Genomic DNA, 14,585 nt, shown 5'->3' with positions numbered 1-14,585 from the left:
GCGAGCATCAAAGTCCTTAAAACGACTACTGCAGACAAGATCTTGGTCCAAACTATAGTTCACTTGCTCCTCATTCTTCAGGAGGCCACATGCAGGGATGTTTAGCACAGGGGGAAATGCAGTCCTGGAATCTGGAACAGTTCTTGGAATTTAGGACACAATTGATATGGACAAAGAGCAGCATGGTTATTTCTTGAAGGGTAACTGAGCATACGCTGCTCCACGGGGCAAACTGTTTCATGTAAGGAGGTTCGCCATGAAGTCCTATTGCTATTCACCATGCCACAGCAAACTGCCCCAAAAGCAGGCCCGGCCCTACTGTGAAGCAGCAGGAAGTGGGTGGAGCAGGTGGCAGGAGATGGGAAAAGCGGTGCTCTCCCCCTCCAAAGGGCCTACCGCTGCTTCATCCTGCTGGATGCCTGCATGGCTGACCAATCCAGGCAGCCAGGCAGGACAAAGCAGCCACCTGCCAGCCCACTTGCCCTCCCCACCTCATTGTGTGCCGTCTTGCCCCTCCCTGCCAGCCGGCCAGCTGACTTTCCCTAGCCCACACACTGCCTGTAAGGTCTTTCTGCCATCAGGAGCTGCCCTGTGCCTGCACAGCTTGGGCAATCGCAAGAAGACCTGCAAGTTCTGGGATCTCTCATGATACTTTGCCAGATGCACAGGTGCCACACAGCTCCTGAAGGCAGACAGACCTTACGGGCGGCGGGCAGGCCTGCGCCAGGGAAAGTGAGCCAGCTGGCTGGCTGGCTGGCAGGGTCGGAAGGTGCGGGGCAAGCAAGCAGCTGCTTCTTGAGGGGGAAAAGGAGGAGACCGCGAGGGTGGAGAGGCGGTGGTGCGGCAGACCCTGCTTCAGGCGGCGACCCGCCTTGGGCTGGGCCTGCCTGAAAGGGTGATCGCAAGAACATGGCAAAATCATCTGCATTTCAAAGAGGCACAAGGTTGTTGTTCAGGCCATAGCAACTGCCAAGCTCGGTGAAGTACAGGAAACTTTTTCCTGGAGCCAAAATGTTTAAAGCGATATTCAGCACCTTAGAAATATCATCACCAACATTGCTTGAAGCCTTGGCAAGTAGTATGCAAAACAGTATTAAGTCACTTTTCCTCTTCCCGAGACTGAGAGTGTGAGTAAGCCATACTCTTCTAGCGTGGCTTTGGATAGAAGGTGTCTTTGTATCGGACTATGACTCCAGATTCTCTAACTCTCAGATTGGATGAAGGGGAAAGTCCCCCTTCCTCTGTCAATAGCTGCAGGGACTAAATGCATCACTGGAGGAATATGAACAGATTATTCCAATGGATACACACCTATTGGACTTTAAAGGGGCGCCCTGCGAATCTTCTTAGTCTAGACATTAAGCTCCCCAGGGCAGTGACTCTCCCTCCTTCAAATTACACATCTATGTACTGCCCTCAACACAAATGAGTTATAATATCATTTGGTGTCTCTAAGCTTTAATAACATGCTTTACTTATTTGAAACATCAAAACTGGGGATCAAGAGAGAAATCCAGGTACTTGATTTCTGTTCACTTAGGATGTTTTAGATCAGGATCAAGCAGGGGGTAGATTTGGTGATTTGTAATAGACTGGCAAGAGTTTCTGACTCTCATTTAGCAATAGGAAGGAAAAGTGTATATATTATATCTTATACAGCTAGTGTTGTGCTAATCACACATCTCTTGGCCTCAAAGCTTCTCTATATGAGTGATTTACTGCATGCTCATGACTGGCCATTCACAGAAGTTTGTGGGTCCTTTACATGATGGCCTCAACCTCCAAGATGTCTCCTTTGCCTTCCCTGGGTAATCTTGCTTTTAAAAAAAGATCAGAAGTAATGCACTATTTAAAATTATCACAGGATATCCGTTGCACTATAATACAGCCACTAGATGGTGCTGTTTTACTGAACTTCATGGAGCACTGCCCAGAGGGAAGGTTTTAAATTACAAATCACATGGTCGTTGTTAGTCACCATCTAAAGGAGACATAGTAAACACAGAAAGACTCTAGAAAAAGAAAGCCTAAGTGGTGCGGATTTTTTCCTTAATGTAGAGACACTTTCAGAGTTCCTCATCTGTATAATGGGAGTATTCATTGGTTGCCTTTGACCATTGTTGGGCAGCTCTACTGGTCACTTTAAGGATTTTGTGTTAGAATTCCTGTTCAATAGGAATTCAGACATAAAATTGCATTTGTATACACAAGTGTATGGCTCAAAGGATGCAAGAGGTAAATGATTCCACAGCCCCTCCTCCCTTAATCTGGACCTGGCTATGATTAGTGAACTTCAAAGTAATGGTAAAAAACAAAGTAGATTTCACAAGCCTGAAGTCTGCCTACACGTGTTTCAGATGCCACATTGTCAACACTGGAATTAATCACTGTGATGTCCAGTGCTATTCTGCTATGTTATAACACAGTGAACATGCTGAAAAATTATCTGTGCGACAAGGAGATCAAAGACGTATACCAAACAACTGGCCAATACTTTGGTTGCATGGTTCTAGAGCACACCCCAATTATCCCTCTAGTGAACCACAGAGAAGTGGCTAGACCTGCCAAAATGGCACAGCTACTATTTCATTTGTTTCATGTATATCCTGCCTTTCCTCTAAGGAGTCCAAGGTGGAATACATGATCCTCCTCCTCACCTGTGTTTTATCCTCACAATAACCTTGTGAGGTAGGTTAGGCTGAGTGACTTGCCCCAAGTCACTCACTGAGCTTCAGAGCAGAAGGGGGATTTGAACACAGGTCTCACAGGTCCTGGTCGAACACTCTAACCATTACACACACTGGCTCTCAGTTGACTACATTGGATTCTACAGAGTCCTCCTGGTCCAATACAAACCTGAAGTACAGTTTGCATAAGAGATTTGGCTGAGTGCAATAAGTGTGCAAATAACCAGGGGATAATGGTGGGTTACGCCTATGTGTTGTGCAGGGACCAGAGTCTCATCAAAGATGCTTCTTAAACAACCTCATAAGTACATGACCCAAGAGATATAAATACATGAGCAGGAGAACCCAATATGAGATTCTCTACAGTAATTTTAGGAATAGGACCCTCATTGTTACGGAGTGACAGAAGCTCTATTGAGATTTTACAGTACCCATAGAGACTATATTAAAGAAAATGCAGTACTGGGCTGTGAACAAAAAGTTAAGCCTTTTAGTACAATGAACTAACCAGTATGTAATTTGCAGTGAAGGCTTCCAGCCTTAGAAAAATATATCAGTTAGCTGTGGTGGAGATTCTGAGCTTTGAGGATATACTGATGTTGGTATGTACAGCCTCCATTTTTTAATTTTAATTGTTTTTAAAAATCTTTTCAATTTAAATTCTTAGTTTTGTTTTGGTAAAGTCCAAATACTAAATTCTGTGCTTTAGTTTTATGTGGAATTTTAAATGTAGTTTTATTTTGTTCTCTTTTGATAGGGGCTTGGACTAACTAAATACGTTCTATTCATGATTCACACAGTACCCAACATAACTATTAAGGTCTTAACTTGTGCCACCAGATCCTCAGTTTGCCAGGAGGCTGGATGGGACGACTTTCCAGAATCATACAAGAGTCTGGTTTTGAAAGTGGAATAATAAGGGTTATAGAGTACTTCATCAGACTAGTGGTAAATCCAGCTCTAGTAGTCACTAAAGTGCAGCAGCTCCATTTGAAATCCTTAAACTTGAGATGCTGGAGTTGAACCCGGGCCTTTGAACATCAAAGCACGGGCTCTATACCAGGGGTAGACAGAAAGTAGATTTCCAGATGTTTGGGACTTCAACTCCCAGCATTCCTGACCACTGGCATGGACTTTTAGGAGTTGAAATCCAAAACACTGGAGATCTACCTTCTGCCCACCACTGCTCTACACCAATGAATTATACTACCTTCCTAATATCAGGGTACTAAGGGCTCCAAAATGGCAAATACTGAAGATGGATGGACCAGTTCACTATTAGGGTACAATAGAGAGGCATTCTCCCCCAAACCAAGGGACTACAGCACAAAGCTGAGTCTATGTGCATCGCCAGGGATTTGGCAAGAAGTAAACAACAAATTATGAACTTTATATTCATGTTGAAACCTGCTCCTACATGTTCAAAGGAGGGTACAATTGTTTTAGAAAGAAATTATGGCCTACCTTAACAAATGTGTCAGTCACAAGAACATAAGAAGAGCCATGATGGATCAGACGAAGGGTCCACCTAGTCCAGCACTCTGTTCACAAAGTGGCCAACCAGCTGTCGGCCAGGAGCAAGACATGGTGCAACAGCACCCTTCCACCCATGTTCCTCAACAATAAGTGAATACAAGCTTACTGCCTCTGATACTGGAGATTGCACTTAGTAGCCATTGCCTTCTCCTCTAGTCCCCTGAGAACTAGCATATAATTAGTTTTCCTGTAGTTAAAAGGCAAGATTTCCCCCCAATTTCCTCCACCACTGACACAACTTCTGTAAGTTATACAACTTCCATCATGTCTCACCACTGGCTATGCTCATGGGACTTGTAGGCTAAACATCTGGAGGGCCAAGAGTCACCCACCCCTGTTGCACAGCAATAGTCACTGTCAATGTAAGAATTTCTGGAGATGGATGATAGTACTTCCCTTCATTCTTGTCTTACCCCATTTTGGAGGGAGAGATTTGAACCACATGGAATACACACAATCTGACTTGCACTGTCTTGCCTAAAAATATCCAGGAAAACTATAATAATGTATATTGGCAATTGAAAGAGCCCAAATATTCCTGCTGCAATTTGCTACATTAAGAAGTGTGTACAGACAGAAATCTCATGATTCAGATAATGCCTTATCCAAGGAGCCTGCAGGTCGGTGTTACCTGTCTCGTCCACTTCCCTCTTTTAAAAGGTGAATCCTGCACATAGCCTGGTGACTTCATTTCCATTTGGCTGGTATCCCCCCACCCCCGCCCCAGTTCATGTGCTGCTTAATTGTGCAACCTAGCAAATCTGCCAGATGAGTTACGCATGACACCAATTGCTCCTATGCTACAGTCAATGATGTGCTAGACATATGGAACGAGCAGAGGATTACACAATTCTCATGGGAGCTCAGAAGAAATAGAGAAAACAGTGAGCCCTGTTGTCCCAGCCTGACCTCAACATGTACAAATGCAGAATCATGGGATGTAAACCATTCCTGACGTCCCTAAAGACATCCCATTTGGCCCCGCATAACTGGCATGTAGATACAGCATTTGCTTCTAACGTGAAAACCCTGTAAGTACCAAACACAAAAGTGTTGCAAATATGCAAACCAGCAATGCAAACAGAAGCAACCTGCAGTGCTGTCTATACAAATTATAGATGCCAAATGTCCCATATTGCAGAACTTCATAACTCCACTGAACGTAATAAGTATCTCCTATTTGTCTGCAATTCTGCAGTATTTAATAACCCACATCACTACATTACTACAAAACATAAATGGCAGTGTTTTTCACTGCTGTTCGTATAAACTTTCAAGTTACACCAAAGTCTTCATCAGGAACTGATGGACAGAAAAAGCAGCTTCCTGTACGCATTCTACCTTATTAATTCCCTGTTAATTTAAATCTTCTGTAATTATTCCAAAGGGGGAAAACTAGTGCATTATATATATATATATATATATATATATATATATATTTAAAAAACCAAATCTTATGCATATATAGTCAGAAGTAAGTTTTATTTACTTCAACAAGACTTAATTACGGGTAAGTGTGCATAGGATTGCACCCTCAATGTTGTTTCTCCCTCTCTATTATCTGGAACGATTGGGACAATACTGAACTTCCATTTCTGGAAAAGTAGCTATACCAGCTTAACGCAGCAAAGACAATAGAGTTTTGCAGCAACTTCATGCCCCCCAAAATTATTGTGTCTGTTGAGGTAGGAGGTTTACTACAAAAACTCATGCAGCATGCCATAACAAACTGTTGACTTATTTATTACTACATTTATATCCTGCCTTTTATCCTCCAAGGAACACACCTTGGCTTACATAACTCTCCTCCTCTTCATTTTATCCTCATCCTATGAGGTAGGTAGACACCCAGTGAGCTTCATGGCTGAGTAGGAACTTGAACCTGGATTTCCTGACTCCCACTGTAACCCACCACACCAAAGTTGAAGTTTGATCTGACCATTCTAAATATAATCCTCTTAATGTAATACAAAGTCAGGGAACCTTCACAAAAGATGCAATGAAATCAGCAGCATTTCATAGAATCATAGAATAGTAGAGTTGGAAGGGGCCTATAAGGCCATTAAGTCCAATCCCCTGCTCAATGCAGGAATCTTTTTGTTTCAGGTGAGAATGAACACTTTCCTCCAAGAATGCTCTAAAAGAATGATAGATCAAATATCTGAAGTTACTAAGGGTGCAATCCTATGCATGTTTTAGACTGAAAAAAGGGGAATGCTGAGAAGTGTGGGACTTTTTCCTGTCTAAATATTCATAAGATTATGCCCTAAAAGTCTTACACTCTGGAACAAAGGTGCTAGTAAAGGTGGAAGAAGGGGAAATTACTAGTTGAAAACATATTAGTAAACAAAGGAAAATTACCGGAGTGTTAGTCTATTTGCAGCTATTGTGGCATTTTAAAGACTAACAAATTTATTCTGGCATAAAATTCTTTGGATTATAGCTATTTCATCAGACTCATGGAGTATTATGGCTTCCCATCAAAGCCATCAGTTACTTCCTATCACCCCTGTCTCCATGGCTTAATCGCCAGATGCTATTCAGCCAAGTAGGACCTCTTCTGCTTTTGCTAGAATTTATTTTCCTCAAAATTCTACAGGGGAGCGTCTGTTCTTCGCTCTCCCTGCAGTTAATGCAGGATGGAAAGTAGAAGAGTCTCATTTTAAAGCCAAATTTCTAACAGCAACAGAGGTTTTAAACATGCATTACAGTATTGGGAATACAAAGACAGAGTTAAAGTGTCATGTGTGTAAATATCTGAGATGGAACCCTATAACTTGAACACAGGATTCTGTTGTTAAATCTCAGGGGATCAATTAAACAGGGGTAGGCAATTAGTAGCTGCTCCAAGTGTGTTGGCATACAACTTTCATCATCCATCACTATCGGCTATGCTGGATAGCACTGATGCGAGTTGTAGCAAGCAAAAATATCTGAAGGGCCCCTGAATTAAACAATGGTCAACACCAGAAGGGTCTTTTGCTATTGGGGGAAAGAAAACCCTACAGGCCCCAATTCCCCCCCCCCCTCTTCTACTCACTCTAAAGTTTTAAGTCTAAACCCACCCTCCTCAAAACTTCACCCCCCGTTTCAATCCTCCAGCTGATACTGGGGACTGGGAGCAAGAGGCGGACGGCGCGGGTGGGTAGAAAAGCAACATGCAGCGGCTCGGCTGTCTGTCTCTCACTCTCTCGCTCACACACACTAATGTCTACCCCAAGCAGCACTCGGGAAGGGTCGAGAAGCGAAGGGATAAGGAATCGGTGGGTGTGGGCGGCGGCTCCGTCGTGCCTTCTCTGACAGAGGGCCTGGGATACAGGCGACACACTGGCCTGGGAGCCGCACCCCCCCCCCCCCCCGTCAGAGCCGCACAAAGAGGCCCGGGCGAGCGGCAAAGGCGCCACTCCCCTCCGCGCCGCCTGACTTTCGAGGGCTGGGAAGTTTTGCTGGCCAGCTCTGGCTCTTTTCTTCCGGCCAGAACCCGCGCGAGGCTTCGAGCATGGCCGGAGGAGGGAGCGCCACGCTCCGGCACGGGGCGGGCTCGCTGGCGGCCAGGCGCGCACACACACAGCGCGGCTCTCCCCTGCAAAGGCCTCTCACTCTGGAAGGGCAAGCAGCCGAGGCAGCCCGCGGCGCTTGTCCAGCGGAAGAGCCGAAGGTCACTTGGCCACTCCCGCTCTCCCCAGTAAGACTGCAAGAGAGGGAGAAAGGCCCGTGAAACTCAGCAGGGCTTACTTCAGAGGAAACACGTACGGCAGGATCGAGCTGCAAGGCTCCGCCTTCTGTCACTTTCACCGCACATCCTCAAAGATCATTCACAACCTTATACTCTGAATTGCTTAATCCGAAACAAACGGCTCCGGACAGATTTGCATGCGGACAAATCACTACAGCGGATTACAACAGCCCATATTATTCATTAAAAGGGTAGAAGAGAAATACGCTTTTTTTAAAAAAAACGCACCTGGGAATAGCGCGTTAAGGGGTGACTTTAAACCTGAGACTGGCCACGGGGGGAAAAGTTGTCCGTGCAAACTTATAACTGCGTTTATCACGCGAGTAGGGATTGATTGGCAAGTACAGCAAGCACGCCCGTGGCACATCCGCACAGGTCACTTATCACTGGGAGCGCTAACTCGACACGTAAATTGGCTAACTGACGTATAAATGCTTTACACGTGACGGGCTGAGAGTGGAACGCGTATAGGAGCAATTGGTGTTATCACGTCCATTTCAGCCCTAATCGAGATAGAATACGCGTGATATAATCGGTCAACCTTCCCCCACCTGGTGCCCTCCAGGTATGTTGGACTGCAGCCCAACAAATCTGGAGGGTACCAGGTTGAGAAAAGGTGATCTAGGCTTTCTTTGCCATAAAACATGCTTTAGCCGTTGAGGCCCACTGGTCGGCAACTAGATTCCTAGCGGGCCTCTTAGAAGCGAGAATGGTGGTGGGCCAGTGCTTCAACCCTCACTCTCTCAAGTGGCTTTGCCAGCAAACTCTGTTACCACAGATACCATTTTCTCTGCATTTAAGCCGGGAGTGGGAGAGGGTTGTCAGCATCTATCACGGGGCCGATTTGGCCCAGGGGCATCCAGTTGCTAACTGCTTGTGTAAACGAAAGGATGCTTTTCCGTCTCACTTTTCTGCTTTGACCCCCCGCGCTCAACGCCCTGCAGTCCCTCGCCCCCAACTGCGAGAAGGGCTCCTTCCAGCCGCATTTTGCTCCCGGCCTGCATGCCACTCTATTCTTCACACGCGCAGCGCTGACAGGGAGTAAGTGGGTGGTTGGGTGGGCACCTTCGTTTCCTTGGCCCGAACTGGCTCGCCCCGCTGCCCTCCACCACTCCCTTTCAGGAACTTCCCCCCTCCCTCCGAGTCCCTTTCTAACTTCCAAGAAGGAAACATTCCCCGTCGCCTCCTCCTCAGCGTTCCCTTCCTTCCCGGAATAATAATGAGAATGTTCAAATACACGACGCGTGTTAAGGATTCTCCGGGGGAAAGCGCCCCCCCTCCAAAACCCCCGCACAACTATTTCCAACCCTGCGCCTGTTAAAAGAACAAAACCAGAAAGCTAGAAACTAACACAGGGCGGCGGGGGGGGGGGGGCGGTCAGCCTTCTTTCACCAGGGAAGCCCTCCTCTCCCCAGCTCTTACCTTCAGGGTCTAACGAGGAAGGGGTTTTCCCTCATGCAGCTCCCCCTTTCGCTGGATGCCCAATGGAGAGTCAGGGGGCAGCCTCCGCGGTTCCCTTCCTGTGCCTATGATTGCTGCCGCTGCCACCGCCCCCGGCGCGCTGCTCTTTCTCCATTCTCCTCTTTCCCCCTCTCGGGCTCAGAATGCGGCGGCAGCAGGGCACAGTTGGGACATTCGCTACATTGTTAGCATTCCATTCGCACCACGTGACCAGGGCTCCGGCGTCATTCCATCGCCCGCCCTTCGCATACCAGCGGGGAAGGGGCGGGGCCCTGCTGCAAGTTCAGCGCCTGCCCCGCCCCCGAATGTAGTAAGTAGAACCTTCCGTCGTACCTGTTGCAGTTCTTTTGGAGCTGCGTATTAAGAACGTCAGAAGGCCTTTACCGGATCCGATGGAGGGCCGATATATGCTATAGCATCCTTTTTCCAGTGATTTAAGAGATTTTGAGCGTGCTGTACGTTCATGAGCTTCCCCCTGCCTCTTCTTTTGTGTGTGTGAAAATTTCCCCCTCCTTTTCATGACGGTGTCGCGTTGTAGATGCGTTGGTGCCAGCAAAAGTTAATGCAAACCGAATATGCTCTTGCTAATTATCAGAGGCAATATGCCTATGTACACTAAGTGCTGGGGAACATGGGTGGGAATGTGCAGTTGCTTGTGAGTTTCCTGTGGGCACCTAGCTGGCTACTGTGTGAACAGAGTGCTGGATTAGATGGATCTTGGTCTGATCCAGCACTGCTCTTCTTATGGTCTTAAACCAGAGTTGCCCTTGGGACCATAATTTAAAACCAGAGTTTAGACTGGTTCTGCTGTATGCATTAATCTTGTGATGTATTAACCATTATTAGAGCAGGTGCAGGTAGAACAGGTAATGCTACACCTTGGCTGGAGCAAACCAGTGGAGGGAAAGGGATATTTTTGTGGGGCAGGGAGGGTGGAGTGGAAAGAAAAGAACACAAGAAGAGGCCTGCTGGATTAAACCAAAGGCCTATCTAATCCAGCAGCATTCTGCCAACCAGATGCAAACTTGTATATAACCTGCAGCTGAAGTGGGATTTTACAGCTAAGTAAAGAGGTCTGGGATTAGGGTGTAAAGTCTTGCTCTGTTAAAATAAATGGAGTGAACATATGAAAATGTCTTATTTGTTATTAGTTGCCTGTTCACCTTGTAAATAAATCTGCAAAGAAAACAAACATGTTTTCTTTGCTAGGCAGCGCTCTCCAGTCTCAGACAGACACCCTGCTACCTGTAATCTTTTATTATTATTATTTGGAGGTGGGTCTAACTTGAAACCCTGGGCACACAAAGTGCTCTGTCCCTCCCAAAAGGAGCAGGATTGCACTTCTACTCGGCACCCATATCCTAAAACATTGGTTATTCTGAATTCAGTGGTATTTACTTCCAAGCCTCCAGGTTAACAATCTAAACATGCAATGCTGTGCATGTTTCTTCAGAAGTAAACCCCACTGTGTTCAGCAGGGCTTACTGCTGAAGTGTGTTTAGGATTGCACCCTTAGGTAAGATATGATAGAGGTTTAGAAAAGCATGCCTGATGGAGAGATTGTTTTCTCCCTCATAATATTAGAACTCAGGGTCATCTATTGTAATTGGTAGTACATTCAGACAAAATAAAATACTTCTTTATACAACACATAATTTGTCTTCATGGAATTTGCTGCTACAGGATGTAATTCCTCCATGAATTTGACTTTTAAAATTATCTAAGCCTTTGATGACTTTAAAAGACAATTTTTGGAGGCTATGGGTATTAGCTATGATACAATTTAGAGGCAGGATACAACTGAAAATCAGTTGCTGGGGGACAAACAGTGGGGAACGGATGTTGCCTTCGCATCCTGTTGGGGTCTTCCTAGATGCGCTTGACTGGCCACTTTTAGATGCTGAATTAGATGGACTTCCTTTATATTTTTATGAAAAAAGAAAACCTGTAAAAAGGAAACATGACTCAAAAGGAAAGTGAAATGGAGATCAGGTGGCAAATGCTTGATATATAGGGGCTGTTCACATAACACATTAACCCACACTTAGTGGCTGAGTGTGGGTTGTTGAACAGCAGGTTATTTGTTGAACTGTGGTTTAGCATGTTGTCTGAACCCAAGACATTTTCTGCAGGGTGGCTTGTTAAACACCCTAAACAACCCAGCAACAAACCAGGGGTTCCAAAGGTGGCTTCTTTGAGGAAAAATTAACCCATACTGTATGGTTAAGAAGCCACCCTGTGGAAAATGCCCTGGGTTCAGACAACATGCTAAACCACAGTTCGTACAACACACTAACACACACTCAGTGGGTTGACAAAAAACAACACAACAACAATACACACTCACCCACTGAGTGTGTTAGTGTGTTGTATGAACCCAGGAATAGTTTGGTTTGGAACTCATGAATTCTATAGCCAAACATGCAAAGATCTGCTATCCTGTTAACGTCAATATTATTTAAAAAACAACTAGATTTGTATTATAGTCACTCTTTCTCTCTGTGTATATGTTTATAAGAGAAATATTCCTAATTGCTCTGTTCCACCAGAAAATATGACTCCACTCACAGAACATGTTTGGTATTTCAGTTGTGCTGCCAGTTACTCAATAAAATTTCATTTGAAACTTCCAGTGTGTCAATCACTATAATTCATTGAGAGAAGCATTTGGAAAGGAAATCCCAGCTTGGATGAGAGTAGGAAAACCATTAGGTCCTTAGATAATTCCAGAGTTGAAAGAATGTTGTCGGGTGAAGCAGTTCATTTTGCAATCATCAGATACCTGCAAACCTTAAATAATATTTAGATAATAGAAGCAATGCAGCACAGCCTCATTTTTTAAATTATTGCAGCACTTAACCCATGAAGTGTGGTGATGAGACTGCTTAAATTAGTGCATTGCTCAATCACATTTTCTCAATAAGTCTGGCTTACAAAGAACCCCTAAAAATAATGTTATACATTATTCTGAAAACAAGTATATTGCTACACCTTGATCATTACATTTAGTGGGGGGAAATCCATAACAGTTCATATTGATTAATTTTGTATTCCAGTCAGCATAGATCAGTATCCCCCCCCAAAAAACAACAACAGGAGGCAGACTTTACTGTTTGTTTGTTTATTTATTAGATTTTAACCCACATTTCAGGGTGCACTGCTCTCATAAGGCTTACAATATTACGAAAACATGAACATATAAATTACAATTAAACACATATACATAGCAGCAGCTAATGATTTTCAAACACCAAATATGTAGTGGAATACATGTGTATTCAGGTGTTTTTCTTTTAAAAAAAACCCTCCAGCAGTGACAAAGGCAAATGTATCCAAAGGTTCCAAAGGTTAGGGGCCACCACTGAGAACGCTCTGTCCCTAGTACCTGTAAACCTATTGGGTCTTGCTGGTGGTCTCTTAATGCTTGGGCAGGCTCAAACAGGCATAGGCAGACAACATGTTCTCAAACCATTTAGGGCTTTAAAGAAGGGATTGGCAGAAGGTTGATCTCTGATGTTTTGGACTCCCAGCATTTATGATCATTGGCCATGCTGAGAGGGAGTTGGAGTCCCAAACATCTGTAGATCTACCTTCTGCCCACCCCTGGTTTAAAGGCTAAAACCAGCACCTTAAATTGGTGAACAGGCAGCCAATGTAAATGCTATACAATAGGAACAGTATGATTCAAATTTATTTATTAATTAAATTTATATACCGCCCCATAGCCAAAGCTCTCTGGGTGGTTTATAAAAGGCTGTGCCTATATGATGCAGCTTTGTGTCCTGATTCCTCCCAAACCCCATGGAACTGCTGCTGCAAAGTGGCATTGATTTGTTTAAATGGCAGGACTAAACACGGACTACCTGGAGAGGAAAAATCGCAGTGCTGTATTCAGACAGTGGGAATGGGGAGAGGACTGAAAACTGCTAAAACCATTTTTTGTTTTGTTTTCTGGGAAGTTTGCACAGCTTTGGAAGCTGCTACAGTTCATTGAATTGATGCATTAGTCATCACAACTGCCCTTACTTTAGTTCTCTAGACTGCAATACAGCCATGGCAGTCATTACTCAGTTTATCCAGCGCACACCCAATACCCTGGTTCCTGCACCTACCCTGCATTGGGAACCGCCCCTAGCTACGCCCACTTTCCAAATCTGAAGTGAAGCCACCAGTGACAGGCAGAGGAAACAATGCGGTGACACTGGGGCAATTGAAAAAGTCACGGTAAAATAGCATTGTGAAAAAGCGCAGTTTCAGGGGGAAAGCCCGACGTGGCTGAGTTGGCGGCTGCATCTTATAAAAAACACAGTGCTACTGAGCAGCCACAATGGGGTAAATAGGGAGTATAGACACACCCCTAGCTCCCAAAAATGTTCTAGCTTTTGCATTCTGTACCAATTGATGTATCCGAAACATCTTCAAGGGCAGCCCCACATACAGTACATTTTAGCAATTTAATCTGGATGTAACCAAGGCGTATGTCACTATGCCCAGGTCAGCTTTCTCTAGATAGGACTGCAGCTGTTGAATTAGCCTTTGCTGATAAAAATCACTCCTGGCAATTGATGCCACACAGATAGTAATGAGTGCAGACACACTCTTCATTGTGTACCTGGCTCTTCAAGGGGGAATCTGTCTCCATCCAAAGTCAGATCTAAACCTCCATCTAGATTAATGGATTTCCCAACTCATAGTACTTCCGTCTCATCCAGATTAAATTTTAGCTTGTTAGCCCTCATCCATTCCAATACTGCCTCCAGACACCTGTCCAGGGTTTTAAGCACCTCTCTGAGATTAGACGGTGGGAAACAGAAGTAGAGCTGTATGTCATCTGCATATTGATGACATCTTCACCCAAACCTCCGGATGACTTCTCTAGCAGTTTCATGTAGATATTAAAAAGCATGGGGGACAAGATGGAACCTTGAGGCACCCCAAATGGCAATGGCCAAGAGGTGGAATAATGACGAAAGGGTGGTTTGGTGTATATGGGTTTCTCTATTTTGTATTCACAACAACCCTGCAAGCCTTGTTTATTTATTTAGGGTGCAATCCTATGCAAGTTTAGATAGAGAAAAAAACTCCTACAATTCCCAGCACACTCCAGCCAGGATGGCTGCCTGGAAGAATGTTGGGAGTTGTAGGACTTTTTTTCTGTCTAAATG

General features: G+C 44.8%; 1 protein-coding gene across 1 annotated transcript in view; it reads right to left on the bottom strand.

Annotated features, from left to right (window-relative positions):
* LATS2 (large tumor suppressor kinase 2) overlaps positions 1–9,584 on the bottom strand; it is a 58,845-nt gene extending 49,261 nt beyond the window's left edge. The window contains exon 1 of the mRNA XM_063127055.1: positions 9,382–9,584. The gene's annotated coding sequence lies outside the window, so the exon portion shown is untranslated. The remainder of the gene's footprint in view (positions 1–9,381) is intronic.
* Between the last annotated feature and the right edge of the window lie 5,001 nt (positions 9,585–14,585).

The sequence above is a fragment of the Elgaria multicarinata genome, chromosome 5 (genome assembly GCF_023053635.1).
Source record: "Elgaria multicarinata webbii isolate HBS135686 ecotype San Diego chromosome 5, rElgMul1.1.pri, whole genome shotgun sequence".
Taxonomy (NCBI): domain Eukaryota; kingdom Metazoa; phylum Chordata; class Lepidosauria; order Squamata; family Anguidae; genus Elgaria; species Elgaria multicarinata.
Note: the sequence above shows the minus strand (reverse complement) of the source record. Positions and strands in the feature narration are given on the sequence as shown.